Source organism: Paralichthys olivaceus, chromosome 22, assembly GCF_024713975.1.
Source record: "Paralichthys olivaceus isolate ysfri-2021 chromosome 22, ASM2471397v2, whole genome shotgun sequence".
NCBI classification, from domain to species: Eukaryota; Metazoa; Chordata; class Actinopteri; order Pleuronectiformes; family Paralichthyidae; genus Paralichthys; species Paralichthys olivaceus.
Window position 1 is genome coordinate 8,090,342 of NC_091114.1, and position 25,615 is coordinate 8,115,956.

Here is a 25,615-nt window from a genome sequence, read left to right on the forward strand (position 1 = left end):
CCTATTACTTTTTTTTCAGATTTGAGACGACATACTAACGTATGAGTTATTTCAATCATATTTGAGACGACATACTAACCTATGACTATTTTTTAATCAGATTTGAGACGACATACTAACCTATGACTTTTTTGTCATATTTGAGACGACATACTAACCTATGACTTTTTTGTCAGATTTGAGACAACATACTAACCTATGACTATTTTTTAATCATATTTGAGACGACATACTAACCTATGACTATTTTTTAATCATATTTGAGACGACATACTAACCTATGACTTTTTGATCAGATTTTGGACAACATACTAACCTATGACTTTTTTCAATCATATTTGAGACGACATACTTTTGTATCATATTTTGGACGACATACTAACCTATGACTTTTTTTTTATCATATTTTGGAGAACATACTAACCTATGACTTTTTGATCAGATTTTGGACAACATACTAACCTATGACTTTTTTCAATCATATTTGAGACGACATACTTTTGTATCATATTTTGGACGACATACTAACCTATGACTTTTTTTTTATCATATTTTGGAGAACATACTAACCTATGACTTTTTGATCAGATTTTGGACAACATACTAACCTATACCTTTTTTTTATCAGATTTTGGACAACATACTAACCTATGACTTTTTTTTTAATCATATTTTGGAGAACATACTAACCTATGACTTTTTTCAATCATATTTGAGACGACATACTAACCTATGACTTTATTATCAGATTTGAGACGACATACTAACCTATGACTATTTTTTAATCATATTTGAGACGACATACTAACCTATGACTATTTTTTAATCATATTTGAGACGACATACTAACCTATGACTTTTTGATCATATTTGAGACGACATACTAACCTATGACTATTTTTTAATCATATTTGAGACGACATACTAACCTATGACTTTTTTTAACATATTTGAGACGACATACTAACGTATGAGTTATTTCAATCATATTTGAGACGACATACTAACCTATGACTTTTTTTTATCAGATTTGAGACGACATACTAACCTATGACTTTTTTTTATCAGATTTGAGACGACATACTAACCTATGACTTTTTTTTATCAGATTTGAGACGACATACTAACCTATGACTTTTTTTTAATCAGATGTGAGACGACATACTAACCTATGACTATTTTTTAATCATATTTGAAACGACATACTAACCTATGACTTTTTTTTGTGATATTTCGGAGAACATACAAACCTATGACTTTTTTATCATATTTTGGACGACATACTAACCTATGACTTTTTGATCATATTTGAGACGACATACTAACCTATGACTTTTTTTTGTCAGATTTGAGACGACATACTAACCTATGACTTTTTTTTGTCAGATTTGAGACGACATACTAACCTATGACTTTTTTATCATATTTGAGACGACATACTAACCTATGACTTTTTAATCATATTTGAGACGACATACTAACCTATTACTTTTTTTTCAATCATATTTGAGACGAAATACTAACCTATGACTTTTTTTATCATATTTGAGACGACATACTAACCTATGACTTTTTTATCATATTTCAGACGACATTCTAACCTATGACTTTTTTTTATTAGATTTGAGACGACATACTAACCTATGACTTTTTTGTCAGATTTGAGACGACATACTAACCTATGACTTTTTTGTCAGATTTGAGACAACATACTAACCTATGACTATTTTTTAATCATATTTGAGACGACATACTAACGTATGACTTTTTTTTTTGATATTTCGGAGAACATACTAACCTATGACTTTATTATCAGATTTGAGACGACATACTAACCTATGACTATTTTTTAATCATATTTGAGACGACATACTAACCTATGACTTTTTTTTTTATCATATTTTGGAGAACATACTAACCTATGACTTTTTGATCAGATTTTGGACAACATACTAACCTATGACTTTTTTATCATATTTGAGACGACATAACAACCTATGACTTTTTGATCATATTTTGGAGAACATACTAACCCATGACTTTTTTTAAATCATATTTGAGACGACATACTAACCTATGACTTTTTTCAATCATATTTGAGACGACATACTAACCTATGACTTTTTTATCATATTTCAGACGACATACTAACCTATGACTTTTTTTTATCATATTTTGGAGAACATACTAACCTATGACTTTTTGATCAGATTTTGGAGAACATACTAACCTATGACTTTTTTTTCAGATTTGAGACGACATACTAACCTATGACTTTTTTCAATCATATTTGAGACGACATACTAACCTATGACTATTTTTTAATCATATTTGAGACGACATACTAACCTATGACTATTTTTTAATCATATTTGAGACGACATACTAACCTATGACTTTTTGATCATATTTGAGACGACATACTAACCTATGACTATTTTTTAATCATATTTGAGACGACATACTAACCTATGACTTTTTTTAACATATTTGAGACGACATACTAACCTATGACTTTTTTCAATCATATTTGAGACGACATACTAACGTATGAGTTATTTCAATCATATTTGAGACGACATACTAACCTATGACTTTTTTTTATCAGATTTGAGACGACATACTAACCTATGACTTTTTTTTATCAGATTTGAGACGACATACTAACCTATGACTTTTTTATCACATTTGAGACGACATACCAACCTATTACTTTTTTTTCAGATTTGAGACGACATACTAACGTATGAGTTATTTCAATCATATTTGAGACGACATACTAACCTATGACTATTTTTTAATCAGATTTGAGACGACATACTAACCTATGACTATTTTTTAATCATATTTGAAACGACATACTAACCTATGACTTTTTTTTGTGATATTTCGGAGAACATACAAACCTATGACTTTTTTATCATATTTTGGACGACATACTAACCTATGACTTTTTTTTCAGATTTGAGACGACATACTAACCTATGACTTTATTATCATATTTGAGACGACATACTAACCTATGACTATTTTTTAATCATATTTGAGACGACATACTAACCTATGACTTTTTTTTTTATCATATTTTGGAGAACATACTAACCTATGACTTTTTTCAATCATATTTGAGACGACATACTAACCTATGACTTTATTATCATATTTGAGACGACATACTAACCTATGACTATTTTTTAATCATATTTGAGACGACATACTAACCTATGACTATTTTTTAATCATATTTGAGACGACATACTAACCTATGACTTTTTGATCATATTTGAGACGACATACTAACCTATGACTATTTTTTAATCAGATTTGAGACGACATACTAACCTATGACTATTTTTTAATCATATTTGAAACGACATACTAACCTATGACTTTTTTTTGTGATATTTCGGAGAACATACAAACCTATGACTTTTTTATCATATTTTGGACGACATACTAACCTATGACTTTTTTTTATCAGATTTGAGACGACATACTAACCTATGACTTTTTTTCAATCATATTTGAGACGACATACTAACCTATGACTTTTTTTCAATCATATTTGAGACGACATACTAACCTATGACTTTTTAATCATATTTGAGACGACATACTAGCCTATGACTTTTTTTCAATCATATTTGAGACGACATTCTAACCTATGACTTTTTTGTCAGATTTGAGACGACATACTAGCCTATGACTTTTTTGTCAGATTTGAGACAACACACTAGCCTATGACTTTTTTGTCAGATTTGAGACAACACACTAGCCTATGACTTTTTTGTCAGATTTGAGACAACACACTAGCCTATGAGTTTTTTGTCAGATTTGAGACGACATACTAACCTATGACTTTTTTTTAATCAGATTTGAGACGACATACTAACCTATGACTTTTTTTTAATCAGATTTGAGACGACATACTAACCTATGACTTTTTTTTAATCAGATTTGAGACGACATACTAACCTATGACTTTTTTTTAATCAGATTTGAGACGACATCCTAACCTATGACTTTTTGATCAGATTTTGGACGACATGCTAACCTATGACTATTTTTTTAATCATATTTTGGAGAACATACTAACCTATGACTTTTTTGTCAGATTTGAGACGACATACTAACCTATGACTTTTTTTTAATTAGATTTGAGACAACATACTAACCTATGACTTTTTTGTCAGATTTGAGACGACATACTAACCTGTGACTATTTTTTAATCATATTTGAGACGACATACTAACCTATGACTTTTTTTCAATCATATTTGAGACGACATACTAACCTATGACTTTTTTATCATATTTCAGACGACATACTAACCTATGACTTTTTTGTCAGATTTGAGACGACATACTAACCTATGACTTTTTTGTCATATTTGAGACGACATACTAACCTATGACTTTTTTGTCAGATTTGAGACGACATACTAACCTATGACTATTTTTTAATCATATTTGAGACGACATACTAACCTATGACTTTTTGATCAGATTTTGGACAACATACTAACCTATGACTTTTTTCAATCATATTTGAGACGACATACTTTTGTATCATATTTTGGACGACATACTAACCTATGACTTTTTTTTTATCATATTTTGGAGAACATACTAACCTATGACTTTTTGATCAGATTTTGGACAACATACTAACCTATGACTTTTTTCAATCATATTTGAGACGACATACTTTTGTATCATATTTTGGACGACATACTAACCTATGACTTTTTTTTTATCATATTTTGGAGAACATACTAACCTATGACTTTTTGATCAGATTTTGGACAACATACTAACCTATGACTTTTTTTTATCAGATTTTGGACAACATACTAACCTATGACTTTTTTTTTTATCATATTTTGGAGAACATACTAACCTATGACTTTTTTCAATCATATTTGAGACGACATACTAACCTATGACTTTATTATCAGATTTGAGACGACATACTAACCTATGACTATTTTTTAATCATATTTGAGACGACATACTAACCTATGACTTTTTGATCATATTTGAGACGACATACTAACCTATGACTATTTTTTAATCATATTTGAGACGACATACTAACCTATGACTTTTTTATCATATTTGAGACGACATACTAACCTATGACTTTTTTTAACATATTTGAGACGACATACTAACGTATGAGTTATTTCAATCATATTTGAGACGACATACTAACCTATGACTTTTTTTTATCAGATTTGAGACGACATACTAACCTATGACTTTTTTTTATCAGATTTGAGACGACATACTAACCTATGACTTTTTTTTATCAGATTTGAGACGACATACTAACCTATGACTTCTTTATCACATTTGAGACGACATAACAACCTATGACTTTTTTTTCAGATTTGAGACGACATACTAACGTATGACTTTTTTTATCATATTTGAGACGACATACTAACCTATGACTTTTTTGTCAGATTTGAGACGACATACTAACCTATGACTTTTTTATCATATTTCAGACGACATTCTAACCTATGACTTTTTTTTATTAGATTTGAGACGACATACTAACCTATGACTTTTTTTCAATCATATTTGAGACGACATACTAACCTATGACTTTTTTATCATATTTCAGACGACATACTAACCTATGACTTTTTTGTCAGATTTGAGACGACATACTAACCTATGACTTTTTTGTCATATTTGAGACGACATACTAACCTATGACTTTTTTGTCAGATTTGAGACGACATACTAACCTATGACTATTTTTTAATCATATTTGAGACGACATACTAACCTATGACTTTTTGATCAGATTTTGGACAACATACTAACCTATGACTTTTTTCAATCATATTTGAGACGACATACTTTTGTATCATATTTTGGACGACATACTAACCTATGACTTTTTTTTTATCATATTTTGGAGAACATACTAACCTATGACTTTTTGATCAGATTTTGGACAACATACTAACCTATGACTTTTTTCAATCATATTTGAGACGACATACTTTTGTATCATATTTTGGACGACATACTAACCTATGACTTTTTTTTTATCATATTTTGGAGAACATACTAACCTATGACTTTTTGATCAGATTTTGGACAACATACTAACCTATGACTTTTTTTTATCAGATTTTGGACAACATACTAACCTATGACTTTTTTTTTTATCATATTTTGGAGAACATACTAACCTATGACTTTTTTCAATCATATTTGAGACGACATACTAACCTATGACTTTATTATCAGATTTGAGACGACATACTAACCTATGACTATTTTTTAATCATATTTGAGACGACATACTAACCTATGACTTTTTGATCATATTTGAGACGACATACTAACCTATGACTATTTTTTAATCATATTTGAGACGACATACTAACCTATGACTTTTTTATCATATTTGAGACGACATACTAACCTATGACTTTTTTTAACATATTTGAGACGACATACTAACGTATGAGTTATTTCAATCATATTTGAGACGACATACTAACCTATGACTTTTTTTTATCAGATTTGAGACGACATACTAACCTATGACTTTTTTTTATCAGATTTGAGACGACATACTAACCTATGACTTTTTTTTATCAGATTTGAGACGACATACTAACCTATGACTTCTTTATCACATTTGAGACGACATAACAACCTATGACTTTTTTTTCAGATTTGAGACGACATACTAACGTATGAGTTATTTCAATCTATTTGAGACGACATACTAACCTATGACTATTTTTTAATCATATTTGAGACGACATACTAACCTATGACTATTTTTTAATCATATTTGAGACGACATACTAACCTATGACTTTTTTTTAATCAGATTTGAGACGACATACTAACCTATGACTATTTTTTAATCATATTTGAAACGACATACTAACCTATGACTTTTTTTTGTGATATTTCGGAGAACATACAAACCTATGACTTTTTTATCATATTTTGGACGACATACTAACCTATGACTTTTTTTTATCAGATTTGAGACGACATACTAACCTATGACTTTTTTTTGTCAGATTTGAGACGACATACTAACCTATGACTTTTTTATCATATTTGAGACGAAATACTAACCTATGACTTTTTTATCATATTTCAGACGACATTCTAACCTATGACTTTTTTTTATTAGATTTGAGACGACATACTAACCTATGACTTTATTATCATATTTGAGACGACATACTAACCTATGACTATTTTTTAATCATATTTGAGACGACATACTAACCTATGACTATTTTTTAATCATATTTGAGACGACATACTAACCTATGACTTTTTGATCATATTTGAGACGACATACTAACCTATGACTATTTTTTAATCATATTTGAGACGACATACTAACCTATGACTTTTTTTAACATATTTGAGACGACATACTAACCTATGACTTTTTTCAATCATATTTGAGACGACATACTAACGTATGAGTTATTTCAATCATATTTGAGACGACATACTAACCTATGACTTTTTTTTATCAGATTTGAGACGACATACTAACCTATGACTTTTTTTTATCAGATTTGAGACGACATACTAACCCATGACTTTTTTTTATCAGATTTGAGACGACATACTAACCTATGACTTTTTTATCACATTTGAGACGACATACCAACCTATTACTTTTTTTTCAGATTTGAGACGACATACTAACGTATGAGTTATTTCAATCATATTTGAGACGACATACTAACCTATGACTATTTTTTAATCAGATTTGAGACGACATACTAACCTATGACTTTTTTGTCATATTTGAGACGACATACTAACCTATGACTTTTTTGTCAGATTTGAGACAACATACTAACCTATGACTATTTTTTAATCATATTTGAGACGACATACTAACCTATGACTATTTTTTAATCATATTTGAGACGACATACTAACCTATGACTTTTTGATCAGATTTTGGACAACATACTAACCTATGACTTTTTTCAATCATATTTGAGACGACATACTTTTGTATCATATTTTGGACGACATACTAACCTATGACTTTTTTTTTATCATATTTTGGAGAACATACTAACCTATGACTTTTTGATCAGATTTTGGACAACATACTAACCTATGACTTTTTTCAATCATATTTGAGACGACATACTTTTGTATCATATTTTGGACGACATACTAACCTATGACTTTTTTTTTATCATATTTTGGAGAACATACTAACCTATGACTTTTTGATCAGATTTTGGACAACATACTAACCTATACCTTTTTTTTATCAGATTTTGGACAACATACTAACCTATGACTTTTTTTTTAATCATATTTTGGAGAACATACTAACCTATGACTTTTTTCAATCATATTTGAGACGACATACTAACCTATGACTTTATTATCAGATTTGAGACGACATACTAACCTATGACTATTTTTTAATCATATTTGAGACGACATACTAACCTATGACTATTTTTTAATCATATTTGAGACGACATACTAACCTATGACTTTTTGATCATATTTGAGACGACATACTAACCTATGACTATTTTTTAATCATATTTGAGACGACATACTAACCTATGACTTTTTTTAACATATTTGAGACGACATACTAACGTATGAGTTATTTCAATCATATTTGAGACGACATACTAACCTATGACTTTTTTTTATCAGATTTGAGACGACATACTAACCTATGACTTTTTTTTATCAGATTTGAGACGACATACTAACCTATGACTTTTTTTTATCAGATTTGAGACGACATACTAACCTATGACTTTTTTTTAATCAGATGTGAGACGACATACTAACCTATGACTATTTTTTAATCATATTTGAAACGACATACTAACCTATGACTTTTTTTTGTGATATTTCGGAGAACATACAAACCTATGACTTTTTTATCATATTTTGGACGACATACTAACCTATGACTTTTTGATCATATTTGAGACGACATACTAACCTATGACTTTTTTCAATCATATTTGAGACGACATACTAACCTATGACTTTTTTTTGTCAGATTTGAGACGACATACTAACCTATGACTTTTTTTTGTCAGATTTGAGACGACATACTAACCTATGACTTTTTTATCATATTTGAGACGACATACTAACCTATGACTTTTTAATCATATTTGAGACGACATACTAACCTATTACTTTTTTTTCAATCATATTTGAGACGAAATACTAACCTATGACTTTTTTTTTATCATATTTTGGAGAACATACTAACCTATGACTTTTTGATCAGATTTTGGACAACATACTAACCTATGACTTTTTTCAATCATATTTGAGACGACATACTTTTGTATCATATTTTGGACGACATACTAACCTATGACTTTTTTTTTATCATATTTTGGAGAACATACTAACCTATGACTTTTTGATCAGATTTTGGACAACATACTAACCTATGACTTTTTTTTATCAGATTTTGGACAACATACTAACCTATGACTTTTTTTTTTATCATATTTTGGAGAACATACTAACCTATGACTTTTTTCAATCATATTTGAGACGACATACTAACCTATGACTTTATTATCAGATTTGAGACGACATACTAACCTATGACTATTTTTTAATCATATTTGAGACGACATACTAACCTATGACTTTTTGATCATATTTGAGACGACATACTAACCTATGACTATTTTTTAATCATATTTGAGACGACATACTAACCTATGACTTTTTTATCATATTTGAGACGACATACTAACCTATGACTTTTTTTAACATATTTGAGACGACATACTAACGTATGAGTTATTTCAATCATATTTGAGACGACATACTAACCTATGACTTTTTTTTATCAGATTTGAGACGACATACTAACCTATGACTTTTTTTTATCAGATTTGAGACGACATACTAACCTATGACTTTTTTTTATCAGATTTGAGACGACATACTAACCTATGACTTCTTTATCACATTTGAGACGACATAACAACCTATGACTTTTTTTTCAGATTTGAGACGACATACTAACGTATGAGTTATTTCAATCTATTTGAGACGACATACTAACCTATGACTATTTTTTAATCATATTTGAGACGACATACTAACCTATGACTATTTTTTAATCATATTTGAGACGACATACTAACCTATGACTTTTTTTTAATCAGATTTGAGACGACATACTAACCTATGACTATTTTTTAATCATATTTGAAACGACATACTAACCTATGACTTTTTTTTGTGATATTTCGGAGAACATACAAACCTATGACTTTTTTATCATATTTTGGACGACATACTAACCTATGACTTTTTTTTATCAGATTTGAGACGACATACTAACCTATGACTTTTTTTTGTCAGATTTGAGACGACATACTAACCTATGACTTTTTTATCATATTTGAGACGAAATACTAACCTATGACTTTTTTATCATATTTCAGACGACATTCTAACCTATGACTTTTTTTTATTAGATTTGAGACGACATACTAACCTATGACTTTATTATCATATTTGAGACGACATACTAACCTATGACTATTTTTTAATCATATTTGAGACGACATACTAACCTATGACTATTTTTTAATCATATTTGAGACGACATACTAACCTATGACTTTTTGATCATATTTGAGACGACATACTAACCTATGACTATTTTTTAATCATATTTGAGACGACATACTAACCTATGACTTTTTTTAACATATTTGAGACGACATACTAACCTATGACTTTTTTCAATCATATTTGAGACGACATACTAACGTATGAGTTATTTCAATCATATTTGAGACGACATACTAACCTATGACTTTTTTTTATCAGATTTGAGACGACATACTAACCTATGACTTTTTTTTATCAGATTTGAGACGACATACTAACCCATGACTTTTTTTTATCAGATTTGAGACGACATACTAACCTATGACTTTTTTATCACATTTGAGACGACATACCAACCTATTACTTTTTTTTCAGATTTGAGACGACATACTAACGTATGAGTTATTTCAATCATATTTGAGACGACATACTAACCTATGACTATTTTTTAATCAGATTTGAGACGACATACTAACCTATGACTTTTTTGTCATATTTGAGACGACATACTAACCTATGACTTTTTTGTCAGATTTGAGACAACATACTAACCTATGACTATTTTTTAATCATATTTGAGACGACATACTAACCTATGACTATTTTTTAATCATATTTGAGACGACATACTAACCTATGACTTTTTGATCAGATTTTGGACAACATACTAACCTATGACTTTTTTCAATCATATTTGAGACGACATACTTTTGTATCATATTTTGGACGACATACTAACCTATGACTTTTTTTTTATCATATTTTGGAGAACATACTAACCTATGACTTTTTGATCAGATTTTGGACAACATACTAACCTATGACTTTTTTCAATCATATTTGAGACGACATACTTTTGTATCATATTTTGGACGACATACTAACCTATGACTTTTTTTTTATCATATTTTGGAGAACATACTAACCTATGACTTTTTGATCAGATTTTGGACAACATACTAACCTATACCTTTTTTTTATCAGATTTTGGACAACATACTAACCTATGACTTTTTTTTTAATCATATTTTGGAGAACATACTAACCTATGACTTTTTTCAATCATATTTGAGACGACATACTAACCTATGACTTTATTATCAGATTTGAGACGACATACTAACCTATGACTATTTTTTAATCATATTTGAGACGACATACTAACCTATGACTATTTTTTAATCATATTTGAGACGACATACTAACCTATGACTTTTTGATCATATTTGAGACGACATACTAACCTATGACTATTTTTTAATCATATTTGAGACGACATACTAACCTATGACTTTTTTTAACATATTTGAGACGACATACTAACGTATGAGTTATTTCAATCATATTTGAGACGACATACTAACCTATGACTTTTTTTTATCAGATTTGAGACGACATACTAACCTATGACTTTTTTTTATCAGATTTGAGACGACATACTAACCTATGACTTTTTTTTATCAGATTTGAGACGACATACTAACCTATGACTTTTTTTTAATCAGATGTGAGACGACATACTAACCTATGACTATTTTTTAATCATATTTGAAACGACATACTAACCTATGACTTTTTTTTGTGATATTTCGGAGAACATACAAACCTATGACTTTTTTATCATATTTTGGACGACATACTAACCTATGACTTTTTGATCATATTTGAGACGACATACTAACCTATGACTTTTTTCAATCATATTTGAGACGACATACTAACCTATGACTTTTTTTTGTCAGATTTGAGACGACATACTAACCTATGACTTTTTTTTGTCAGATTTGAGACGACATACTAACCTATGACTTTTTTATCATATTTGAGACGACATACTAACCTATGACTTTTTAATCATATTTGAGACGACATACTAACCTATTACTTTTTTTTCAATCATATTTGAGACGAAATACTAACCTATGACTTTTTTTATCATATTTGAGACGACATACTAACCTATGACTTTTTTATCATATTTCAGACGACATTCTAACCTATGACTTTTTTTTATTAGATTTGAGACGACATACTAACCTATGACTTTTTTGTCAGATTTGAGACGACATACTAACCTATGACTTTTTTGTCAGATTTGAGACAACATACTAACCTATGACTATTTTTTAATCATATTTGAGACGACATACTAACGTATGACTTTTTTTTTTGATATTTCGGAGAACATACTAACCTATGACTTTATTATCAGATTTGAGACGACATACTAACCTATGACTATTTTTTAATCATATTTGAGACGACATACTAACCTATGACTTTTTTTTTTATCATATTTTGGAGAACATACTAACCTATGACTTTTTGATCAGATTTTGGACAACATACTAACCTATGACTTTTTTATCATATTTGAGACGACATACTAACCTATGACTTTTTGATCATATTTTGGAGAACATACTAACCCATGACTTTTTTTAAATCATATTTGAGACGACATACTAACCTATGACTTTTTTCAATCATATTTGAGACGACATACTAACCTATGACTTTTTTATCATATTTCAGACGACATACTAACCTATGACTTTTTTTTATCATATTTTGGAGAACATACTAACCTATGACTTTTTGATCAGATTTTGGAGAACATACTAACCTATGACTTTTTTTTCAGATTTGAGACGACATACTAACCTATGACTTTTTTTTTTATCATATTTTGGAGAACATACTAACCTATGACTTTTTTCAATCATATTTGAGACGACATACTAACCTATGACTATTTTTTAATCATATTTGAGACGACATACTAACCTATGACTATTTTTTAATCATATTTGAGACGACATACTAACCTATGACTTTTTGATCATATTTGAGACGACATACTAACCTATGACTATTTTTTAATCATATTTGAGACGACATACTAACCTATGACTTTTTTTAACATATTTGAGACGACATACTAACCTATGACTTTTTTCAATCATATTTGAGACGACATACTAACGTATGAGTTATTTCAATCATATTTGAGACGACATACTAACCTATGACTTTTTTTTATCAGATTTGAGACGACATACTAACCTATGACTTTTTTTTATCAGATTTGAGACGACATACTAACCTATGACTTTTTTATCACATTTGAGACGACATACCAACCTATTACTTTTTTTTCAGATTTGAGACGACATACTAACGTATGAGTTATTTCAATCATATTTGAGACGACATACTAACCTATGACTATTTTTTAATCAGATTTGAGACGACATACTAACCTATGACTATTTTTTAATCATATTTGAAACGACATACTAACCTATGACTTTTTTTTGTGATATTTCGGAGAACATACAAACCTATGACTTTTTTATCATATTTTGGACGACATACTAACCTATGACTTTTTTTTCAGATTTGAGACGACATACTAACCTATGACTTTATTATCATATTTGAGACGACATACTAACCTATGACTATTTTTTAATCATATTTGAGACGACATACTAACCTATGACTTTTTTTTTTATCATATTTTGGAGAACATACTAACCTATGACTTTTTTCAATCATATTTGAGACGACATACTAACCTATGACTTTATTATCATATTTGAGACGACATACTAACCTATGACTATTTTTTAATCATATTTGAGACGACATACTAACCTATGACTATTTTTTAATCATATTTGAGACGACATACTAACCTATGACTTTTTGATCATATTTGAGACGACATACTAACCTATGACTATTTTTTAATCAGATTTGAGACGACATACTAACCTATGACTATTTTTTAATCATATTTGAAACGACATACTAACCTATGACTTTTTTTTGTGATATTTCGGAGAACATACAAACCTATGACTTTTTTATCATATTTTGGACGACATACTAACCTATGACTTTTTTTTATCAGATTTGAGACGACATACTAACCTATGACTTTTTTTCAATCATATTTGAGACGACATACTAACCTATGACTTTTTTTCAATCATATTTGAGACGACATACTAACCTATGACTTTTTAATCATATTTGAGACGACATACTAGCCTATGACTTTTTTTCAATCATATTTGAGACGACATTCTAACCTATGACTTTTTTGTCAGATTTGAGACGACATACTAGCCTATGACTTTTTTGTCAGATTTGAGACAACACACTAGCCTATGACTTTTTTGTCAGATTTGAGACAACACACTAGCCTATGACTTTTTTGTCAGATTTGAGACAACACACTAGCCTATGAGTTTTTTGTCAGATTTGAGACGACATACTAACCTATGACTTTTTTTTAATCAGATTTGAGACGACATACTAACCTATGACTTTTTTTTAATCAGATTTGAGACGACATACTAACCTATGACTTTTTTTTAATCAGATTTGAGACGACATACTAACCTATGACTTTTTTTTAATCAGATTTGAGACGACATCCTAACCTATGACTTTTTGATCAGATTTTGGACGACATGCTAACCTATGACTATTTTTTTAATCATATTTTGGAGAACATACTAACCTATGACTTTTTTGTCAGATTTGAGACGACATACTAACCTATGACTTTTTTTTAATTAGATTTGAGACAACATACTAACCTATGACTTTTTTGTCAGATTTGAGACGACATACTAACCTGTGACTATTTTTTAATCATATTTGAGACGACATACTAACCTATGACTTTTTTTAATCAGATTTGAGACGACATACTAACCTATGACTTTTTTGTCAGATTTGAGACGACATACTAACCTATGACTTTTTTGTCAGATTTGAGACGACATACTAACCTATGACTTTTTTGTCAGATTTGAGACGACATACTAACCTATGACTTTTTTCAATCATATTTGAGACGACATACTAACCTATGACTTTTTTTTCAGATTTGAGAGGACATACTAACCTGTGACTTTTTTTTATCATATTTGAGACGACATATTAACCTATGACTTTTTTTAATCAGATTTGAGACGACATACTAACCTATGACTTTTTTTAATCAGATTTGAGACGACATACTAACCTATGACTATTTTTTATCATATTTGAGACCACATACTAACCTATGACTTTTTTATCATATTTGAGACCACATACTAACCTATGACTTTTTTATCATATTTGAGACGACATACTAACCTATGACTTTTTTCAATCATATTTGAGACGACATACTAACCTATGACTTTTTTTTCAGATTTGAGAGGACATACTAACCTGTGACTTTTTTTTATCATATTTGAGACGACATACTAACCTATGACTTTTTTTAATCAGATTTGAGACGACATACTAACCTATGACTTTTTTTAATCAGATTTGAGACGACATACTAACCTATGACTATTTTTTATCATATTTGAGACCACATACTAACCTATGACTTTTTTATCATATTTGAGACGACATACTAACCTATGACTTTTTTTAACATATTTGAGACGACATACTAAGCTATGACTTTTTTATACATATTTGAGACCATACTAACCTATGACTTTTTTTAACATATTTGAGACCATACTAACCTATGACTTTTTTTAACATATTTGAGACGACATACTAACCTATGACTTTTTTAAACATATTTGAGACGACATAATAACCTATGACTTTTTTTTATCATATTTTGGAGAACATACTAACCTATGACTTTTTGGTCAGATTTGAGACGACATACTAACCTGACTTTTTTATCAGATTTAAGACGACATTCTAACCTATGACTTTTTTTCAATCATATTTGAGACGACATACTAACCTATGACTTTTTTTTATCATATTTGAGACGACATACTAACCTATGACTTTTTTATCAGATTTAAGACGACATACTAACCTATGACTTTTTTTCAATCATATTTGAGACGACATACTAACCTATGACTTTTTTTCAATCATATTTGAGACGACGTCATAATATAGTAAGGCATAAAAAAGTCATAGTACAGTAAGGCATAAAGCAGTAATATAATACTAATGCATGAAAAGGTCTAAGTATAGTAAGGCATGAAAATGGCATGGTATACTAAGGCATAAAAAAGGCATAGTATAGTAAGACATAAAGCAGTCATATAATACTAAGGCATAAAAAAGTCATAGTATAGTAAGGCATAAAGCAGTCATAGTATACTAAGGCATGAAAAGGTCTTAGTATAGTGAGGCAAAAAATAATGTCATAGTACAGTAAGGCATCAAAGAGTCATATTTTAGTAAGGCCCCCCCAAAAAAGTTGTGTAATAGTAAGGTATAAAAAACAGTCATGGAATAGTAAGGTAACAAAAACGGTCATAGTATAGTTAGGCACACAAAAAAAAGTCATAGTATAGTAAGGCATACAAATGTCATAGTATACTAAGGCAAAAAAGACACAGTAGAGTAAGGTTAGATGTCATTGTATATAGTAAGGTAAAACATTTTTAATAGTATAGCAAGGCATTAAAATGTCATACTATAGTTAAGCTTGAAATGTCATAGTATAGTAAAAAGTCTCTATAATAAGTTAAAAAAATTCATAGTAAAGTCAGGCTCAGCAAAAAATGTAATGGTTGTTTCTTTGCCAAATACTTGTTTTGATTGATGATGCAGATTGAGTGTGCATGTATATGTGAGCATTTGTAACTACTTTAGCACTCTATTAACTGAGTTGGCAATTAAAGGTTCAGTTTGTAGAGTTTAGTGACATCTAATGGTGAAGTTGCATGTTGCAGCTGAATACCCCTCACTTCACCTTCCAAACATTAGTTTGTCCAGTCTGAGCTACTGTAAAAAACATGAGGGCCTCTGTAGAGAGGACCTGCTCCTAATGTAAATATAAAGTATTTAAAAATAAAGGTCCCATTCTAGAGTAAAGAAAACAAATATTTGTACAATTTAGTTGATCACACACAAGTGAAAACATCACTAGGATTATTTTATATTCAATTTCTGCCAATAGATCCCTTTCACCGAAATCTAACACACTGAACCTTTAACAGTGACTAATAGTTGCAGCTCAGACTCGTCTGGTCTTATTTTGATAGAGTGCAATGGTGACATACTTGAAAAAATGTCTATTGCGGGTCTACAGGATAATTAAAATCTCTTCATGTCATATTATTAGTGTTAATGTGTTAGTGTTATTAGTGTAAGACCTTTTATGACTCTGTGGTGGCATCGGCCATCTTCTTTGGAGTGGTCTGCTGGAGCTGCAGCATTTCACCTGCTGACAGGAGGAGACTGGATAGACCAATCAGGAGGGCCAGCTCGGTCCTGGGCTATCACCTTGAACCAGTGGAGTTGGTGGGACAGAAGAGGGTGGACACCGTCGGCAGGACACCATCATAGCACTGGGCAGCTCGTTCAGTGTCTGATCCACCCTAAATGTCAGAAGGAGGGGTATCATGTATATACATTATGACAGTGTATATATTACCTGATGTCATAGTATATCAATTTAATTAAATATTTAATTGTACAGTGTGTCAAAAAATGTTATGGTTTAGCAGGTAAATAAAATCTCCTTACATTTATACTTATTATTTTAATGATGTCAACTTTTGACTGCCTTTGCTGCTTTAACATTGCAAATGTCCACGTTATTATCTTATTTTTATCTTATTGATGTCTAATTGTGGCATCTATTGCACTTCTGTCCGTCCTGGGAGAGGCACATGTGGCTCTCTCTGAGGTTTCTACCTATTCTCTCCCCTGTTCATATTTTTTTTTTTTTGGATAGCTTTTCCTTACTCTTTTAATTTAAATTCACTCATTGTCTACTCACCACTAAGATGATGAAAAACTGAGCACTAGTTACTTAAATTGTTTAGATTTGGCAACAACACCGTTTACCCTGAAACTCCACAAGTGTTTTGTGGAGTCAAACACTTCACCCACCCCTCTATGGGCGTACTGGTGAGTAGATAATGAGTGATTTGAATTTTTCAGTGAACTATTCCTTCATGTCCAATGAGACAAATTGTAATTTGTGAATATGGGCAATAGAAATAAAATTTGATCGATCGATTGATTATCTTAAAATGACTCCATTTCAAAGTTGAATTACAGTTCCAGTACTACCCTGCCTGGACTTTGTGACAGACTGTTTTGAATGAATGGTTTCACTGACAGCAAATTGTGTTGCTCTGTCAGAAACAAGTGGAGCCACAGATGTGTCTAGGTTTTGCGTGCTAGAAGAAATCATCGATGATTTCACTTAGGGATCATCAATTAATCAGTGTTAAAATGACACATACAGTAAGTAGCCAATGTTATTATCAGTTAAGATAAACAGGGACATTTGCAATATTACAGGGGCAAGAATAATTGATAAATGCTTCATTGTGTGATGACATTAAAGGCATTCTATTCTAGTCTATGCTAAGAGCAGTAAAGTAATACAAGGTAACATGCAATACTTATAATTGTAAGGAAATATAAAAAATACTGATACAAACGAAATTATACAGTGTAAACAAATATGTACAGTGAAATAGATTGCATTAGCAATACCTATGTGTTTCTGCTTTATTCTATTCAGTATTTTTGCACTTGTTTGGATAATTGTCTGTTTAAAGTGTTTTATTACTACAGAAGAAAAATTCGTTTCATTTAAAGACAGTTTAACATAAAAGAATTGTGATTAGAGGCGATCACAGTAATAATGAACGACTCTCAGTGGAGTTCATACCTGAGCCACAGCCCAACAGTCGCCGTTAAAAAAACATGCATTTAAATCCGCTGGGGGCAGATTTATTACTTCCCAATGTGTCAGCTAACAACATACGAAGCAGAATCCTGCTTCAAAACACTCGACACTCGGTAAATGAGTAAAAAAAACACGTAAACAAGTTCAGAGCTCACATGCTCGTTTCGCACCTGAGAGCGGAAATGGAAAGAAATACTTCCGGTGTTGTGGCTTCGACAGGATTGGCCGAGAGCACCAGCTTCCGGACTGCACAGGCATAACTAATCAATCACGAGCAAAGTCAAAACTAGTAGATCACAGATTACAGGTAACTCTTGACAGGTACGTTTTCTATTTAGTTTTATTTCTATTTTGGTTTTTATGTACGGAAGCCCTAAAGGGTCATACATACATACATTTTATTCCACCCGTTTTCCCGTGATAACGAGATAATTTTCCTCCGTTTTGGATGGAAGGATTATCTCGTTATCACGAGAAAACGATCTTTGTTATATCGAGATAACGAGATAATAAAAATAAAAAAATGGCCGTTCTCGGCTTCCGTAGTCTTCTCAGATGACGCACACTAATGTGTACATATCATAGACTGTATATAAAGATGGACGTAGTGTCCGTGACGTCACCCGTTGGTTTCTGAAGAGTGAAAATGAGGCTCGTAGTGGGCGTTTCACCCAGCGGCATCTTGCCGGGGCCTGACTCCTCCTAGTTCCTGGCTAACCCATAAATGGGCAAAAAGGAGGCGCACGAGTGGACGCTAGGCGGGCCGAGTGAAGACTGACAACTGAGCCACGCCCACAGAGCTTATCGTTACCTGGTTAGCTCAGGCTAAGGAGCTAGGCTAAATGCTACCCGCGACTGCTAACCGGCTAGCGCTGCGGTGTTCTTGCTCCGGGATGGTCGCGGTCTTAACATCGAACCGAACAGAGGTAAGTTACCCTGAAACTTTACAACAACAAAACCTATTGATTTATCTATTATCATAATTATACCACTTATACTTACATGCCTCAAGTGGTTTTTGATGTTATTGTGGTAATTCACCGTTTATTTAACACGTCTAATGAAGTTTGAAGCAAGTTAACTAGCTTTAGTAAAGAGTTGTGTTTTGTCATTTGATTGTAATGTTAATAAGTTAATATTAATAAGCTGCATGTGATACAGACTTGTATAACCGCCATTACTATTACAATCTTTATATACAGTCTATGATTACAACCTCTTTTTTTTAGCCTGTTATAGAAATCACAGTGAATTAGACCCAGTGCAGATGTATAATTATATGACAGTTTAGATGTGATTATAATGTCCACACACCACTGTTGTAAACAGTATTCATATTTATTATATATGTATCTGTTTTAACACTGAGAGAAGTTGAGGGACTTGAAGTGGACCGTTATCAACAGCACTGTGAGAGATTATCACCCTTGAATATTACAGATGTGGTAGAAAGACATTTTATATATTTGTACAATGTTTATTTCTTTTAGTACATCAGTTTGGCTGAAATCTGTGGTGCTTCCACCTGCTGAACACAGAATAAACTGTAAGTACCCATCTTGGCTGCTTAACACAGCTGATATTACATGTGTCAAAATTATTGTAATTATTGTCTTCTACAGTATCTGTAAATGATCATGTTTCTCCTCTGTTCCTTAATATCTACAGATGTGACAATGATTTCAGCATAAAACATCCTTTAACATGACTTTTTTCATTTCATGAAGCACTGCAACACCTGATGTCCTCAGAATCCACTGTGGCAGCAGCAACAAGGTGGAGATCGGCAGCTTCAGGCTGGTCAACATGATAATAATATTGAGTCAATTTCTATATCCATTATGGTTGGTAAAATTAACACTATCACAACAATGTTCATCTTTTACTTTCTGATTTGATAAACCTTAGATAAAAAGTGTTGTCTTTTCTTTTTTGCCATAAGAGACAGAACACGGTCAGCACAGCTGTGTCCATCAGGTTCGTCCGTCCCTAATAAAATGACAGGAAACATAAAAGTATGGCATTATTGCAGAGATACGTGTTACTTTCAAACAAAGTCTGTGTCCTTATATTCTGTGGATATTCAAATATGTATCTGAATATGGTTTGGGATTAAACAGTCTACTACAATGAATGTGCAGTATGGAGTTCTTTCACATTAAAAGTATTGCATATATAATGTAATGCATCATGTGCAATCATTTGCTTTAATTGTTAGTAAGTTATGAAAACAGGTCTATACCTGGTAGGTAAACTGTTCATTCATAAATAAAGTTCAGCTCAACAAGTTTCACACTGCAGCAGCTGCACTAAATTTATTTCTGAACCAATAATCTAATAAAACATTATTACTGAAGTTACTCACAGTAACGTAGTCAAGCTAAATGGGTTGGCGAGCTGAACAACTTTACATAACGTTAAATATCTAACTTGGTGGAGCTCATTCACTAAACACACAGTCGCCTTCAGTTTAAAAGATTTATCACCATGAACTCTAACGCTCCTCTCTCCGCTGTGTGAACCGCTTCATGTCGGGTTAATAACTCCCGTCCCTCCCGTTAGCATCGCCGTTACTGCTGGTATCTTGCCTGGAGGTTAGCGGAGCTAAGCTAACCAGCCAGGTACAGACACAATTATACCTGCTCATCACTACTGACACGTAAATCAAAGACAGTACTTTACTCACCACAGACACTGCAGCACAGACGTCTTCCACTTCTCCGTCAGGACAATCAGCCGAACAACAAACGATGATATTCATCCGACATGTGAGTGAAAACTCCCCCACAGACTCCGCTCGTGCTCGGTGACGGGGATTAGCCTGTTAGCTCAGGTGAAGCCGAGCAGACCACAGGCTAACAGCCAGAGTGAAGAGCTAACGGTGACGTCACGTGTCAATCAAGTGATAATTATTCACAATTTCAAACCTCTATATTATCTAAACGAGCGAGTTAGAAAAAAATTCCCCCCCCAGAGTTGTCATGGAGGAAGAACTTACTGATTGAGACTAAACTCGTTTTTTGAACCAGGCTGTAAACACGTTTAATTCTGCTCTAAAGTCGGGCTAACAAACAGCCTTGGAGCTAGTGTAAGGTTAGCCAGTGCGCGCAGTGCGGTGCTGCTGCTGGTTTTGCTAACGCTAACAAACAGCCTTGGAGCTAGCGTAAGGTTAGCCTCGGAGCTAGCGTAAGGTTAGCCAGGGCGCTTATTACTTTACTCTACTTTTACTCTACTATTACTTTACTCTACTCTATTATTACTCTACTTTACTTTGATAAAATGATAAAAAAGTCATAGGTTAGTATGTCGTTCAGAAACCCTTAATAAAGTCATAGGTTAGTATGTCGTTCAGAAACCCTTAATAAAGTCATAGGTTTTATCTCTAATATATCTCTGATATCTCTTTTTTATCGCTAATATCTCTATATAATAGATAAAATAGATATGTTAGAGATATATTAGAGATATATTAGAGATAAAATAGAGATATTAGAGATAAAATAGAGACATTAGAGATATATTAGAGATAAAATAGAGATATTAGAGATATATTAGAGATAAAATAGAGATATTAGAGATAAAATAGAGATATTAGAGATAAAATAGAGATATTAGAGATAAAATAGAGATATTAGAGATATTAGAGATAAAATAGAGATATTAGAGATATATTAGAGATAAAATAGAGATATTAGAGATAAAATAGAGATATAAGAGATATATTAGAGATAAAATAGAGATATTAGAGATAAAATAGAGATATAAGAGATATATTAGAGATAAAATAGAGATATAAGAGATAAAATAGAGATATTAGAGATAAAATAGAGATATTAGAGATATATTAGAGATATTAGAGATAAAATAGAGATATTAGAGATAAAATAGAGATATTAGAGATATATTAGAGATATTAGAGATAAAATAGAGATATTAGAGATAAAATAGAGATATTAGAGATATATTAGAGATATTAGAGATAAAATAGAGATATTAGAGATATATTAGAGATATTAGAGATATATTAGAGATAAAATAGAGATATTAGAGATATATTAGAGATATTAGAGATATATTAGAGATAAAATAGAGATATTAGAGATATATTAGAGATACAATAGAGATATTAGAGATAAAATAGAGATATTAGAGATATATTAGAGATAAAATAGAGATATTAGAGATATATTAGAGATACAATAGAGATATTAGAGATAAAATAGAGATATTAGAGATATATTAGAGATATTAGAGATAAAATAGAGATAAAATAGAGATATTAGAGATATATTAGAGATATATTAGAGATATTAGAGATAAAATAGAGATATTAGAGATAAAATAGAGATATTAGAGATATATTAGAGATAAAATAGAGATAAAATAGAGATAATAGAGATAAAATAGAGATAATAGAGATAAAATACAGATATTAGAGCTATATTAGAGATAAAATAGAGATATTAGAGATATATTAGAGATAAAATAGAGATATATTAGCGATATAAATGACTTTTTTTATCCTATTTTGGACGACATAGTAACCTATGACTTTTTTATCATATTTTGGACGACATACTAACCTATGACTTTTTTTATCATATTCTAAACGACATACTAACCTATGACTTTTTTATCATATTTGAGACGACATACTAACCTGTGACTTTTTTATCATATTTGAGACGACATACTAACCTATGACTTTTTTATCATATTTGAGACAACATACTAACCTATGACTTTTTTATCATATTCTAAACGACATACTAACCTATGACTTTTTTGTCATATTTCAGACGACAACCTCCCCCCCCTCAAACATTTAGCCCGTCTTAAAAGAAAATCATGGTTGAGGCGTTCTTCTCATAACATTACAGTCTAACATTTTATAGAAAATAAGGACAAAACCTCATCAACGGACAAGTTATCTTTTTTTTTTGAAATATGACTTTTTTTATCATATTTCGGATGACACACTAACCTATGACTTTTTTATCATATTCTAAATGACATACTAACCTGTGACTTTTTTATCATATTTGAGACGACACACTCTATGACTTTTTTTATCATATTCTAAACGACATACTAACCTATGACTTTTTTTATCATATTCTAAACGACATACTAACCTATGACTTTCTTATCATATTCTAAACGACATACTAACCTATGACTTTTTTATCATATTCTAAACGACATACTAACCTATGACTTTTTTCATCATTATCTAGACGACATACTAACCTATGACTTTTTTATTATATTTCATACGACATACTAACCTATGACTTTTTTCATCATTATCTAGATGACATACTAACCTATGACTTTTTTATTATATTTCATACGACATACTAACCTATGACTTTTTTATCATATTCTAGACAACATACTAACGACATGCTAACCTATTACTTTTTTATCATATTTCATACGACATACTAACCTATGACTTTTTTGTCATATTTCATACGACATGCTAATCTATGTCTTTTTTTTAATCATATTTTAGACGACGTATTAAGCTATGACTGTTTTTTATAATATTCTTGACAACATATGCTTACCTATGCCTTTTTTTAAAAAAGTGAAAGTGTGTTATTTGTCAAATAGTTTGAACAGTGAGAGTTTTTTGTAAATCGATGATGTATTGTTGATGTATTTTAGTAGTGATCAGAGCAGTTCACATTCTACAATAATTCTAAGAAAGCAAACCACAAAGGTGTCACATATTGGATTTTAACCAAGATCATCATCTATCCTAACCAGGGAGCACTTCCTCAACACTAAGGAAAAAAGACAGAAAAGTTACTTACCCTGTTCCTGGAGTCTGTCATTATGGTTCTGTGCCTTGGTCACATAACCACCTCCCAACAAATGACATTGCATTTGTGCATTACTGATCTTGTTTATTTAAAATGTGTATCTTATCTCTCCAGGCAGCTGCTCCAAAGGTCAACAGTCACCATCAGGAGAAACAAGTCAATCTCCACCATCAGCTGGAAGATCCCACTGGACGATATGGGCATCATTCAAAGCATCTGCTTCTGCTGTAACACAATCATGAAGTAGGTAGCTTTGTCATGCAACTTATCATCATCACTGTTGCCATGTTACATTTAAGCCCCTTTTCAGTAGTCACAGCTTTTAATTGTCTCTGATCAGAAGTGAAGAAACTCTGACAAAAGTAAAGCCAAGCAGAAAGAAATGAAGGAAACTGATAAGCAGAATAATTTAGATTTTAGTGCA

At 31.1% G+C, this 25,615-nt stretch overlaps 2 long non-coding RNA genes across 3 annotated transcripts in view; one reads left to right on the forward strand and one right to left on the reverse strand.

Moving 5' to 3' along the window:
• LOC138406313 (uncharacterized) overlaps positions 1-22,187 on the reverse strand; it is a 48,405-nt gene extending 26,218 nt beyond the window's left edge. The window contains exons 1-4 of one of the 2 annotated variants that reach the window (XR_011239800.1): positions 22,047-22,187; positions 21,264-21,349; positions 19,343-21,157; positions 17,808-18,032 (exon numbers count right to left, since the gene is read on the reverse strand). This is a non-coding gene — a long non-coding RNA (uncharacterized lncRNA). Of the gene's footprint in view, positions 1-17,807; positions 18,033-19,342; positions 21,350-22,046 lie in introns of both variants that reach the window. The other variant, XR_011239799.1, reaches the window with a different exon arrangement.
• LOC138406316 (uncharacterized) lies at positions 20,151-25,615 on the forward strand. The gene is made up of 4 exons (XR_011239802.1): positions 20,151-20,286; positions 20,851-20,906; positions 21,088-22,128; positions 25,306-25,615. It is a non-coding gene; the product is annotated as an uncharacterized lncRNA (long non-coding RNA).